We start from the raw sequence: 1,089 nt of genomic DNA on the forward strand, positions 1-1,089 counted from the left end.
CCAAAAAAAAAAAAAAAAAAAAAAAAAAAAAAAAAAAATCCAATGTTTAGGGCCGGGGAGACAGCTCAGTAGAATAAGTGCTTTCCTGACAAGCACAAGGTCCTGAGTTCAATCCCTGGTTCTGCAAAAAAAAAAAAAAAAAAGGCCATGGTGAAGCTAAAATGTGACTGTGTGACTTCGTTTGAAAAGTTGTCGCTGGAGCTGGGGATATAGCCCTGTGGCAGAGCACTTGCCTTGCATGGGTTCTATTTCCAGTGCAACAAACAAACAAGACATAAAGTAGCCATGTGTGGTGGCACATGCCAGTAATCCTGACACTCTGGGAGGTAGCCGAAGTCTAAGGATCAAAAATTCAAGCCCAGTCTGGACAACTGAGTGACACAGTGAGACCTTGTCTCAAAAGGAAAAGTTTGCTCAAATCTTAGATCCTTCATTCAAGCTTTACCTTCTCCGGTGTTTTCTCTGAAAATAAACTGTCGGAAGAGAGAAAGAAAAGGCTTTTCATGTAACCAAGAAATCCATGAGTAAATTCTGGACTAGCTAGATACATGTTTTCAAAAGATGACCTTAAGAAAGCTGATTCTGTCCTTCCCCCAACTCTGTCCTTCCCTGCTCTGCCTTCCGGTGTTGACTTTCTCCCAGGCAGGCTCTCTGTGAGGTGGCGCAGGCGGCTACAAGCAGCTTGGGCAGGTGACCTCCTGGCTTAGCAACTCAAATAGAAACAGTCCTCCCCACCCCCAGAATCAACAGTTCCAACAAAATCTCAGAAAGGAGCCTGCATGACCTGGCCTGGCCTCGGTCCTGTGCCTGCCTGCAATGGGCTGTACCACCTGGCTCTGCCTGGGTCACATGCCCACCCGCCTACCACCTGGCACTCCCAGCAGCATGCACAGGGTGCAGGGAGGTGATCCAAGCTGGTGTTTCTAATAGATGTGATGACAGGCGTCCCCAGTGCACAGATCTTGCTCTTGTCCTTAGGATGCTGGGGGAGGAGGCTGGATCAGAAGCCCAGGGAGACCAGACGTCTGCTAGTGCCCTCCCACTGCGTCTCTACTTTCCAACCCTAGGAACACTCTGACAGCTTCAGAG

Source organism: Octodon degus, unplaced genomic scaffold (genome assembly GCF_000260255.1).
Source record: "Octodon degus isolate 3935 unplaced genomic scaffold, OctDeg1.0 scaffold00007, whole genome shotgun sequence".
NCBI classification, from domain to species: Eukaryota; Metazoa; Chordata; class Mammalia; order Rodentia; family Octodontidae; genus Octodon; species Octodon degus.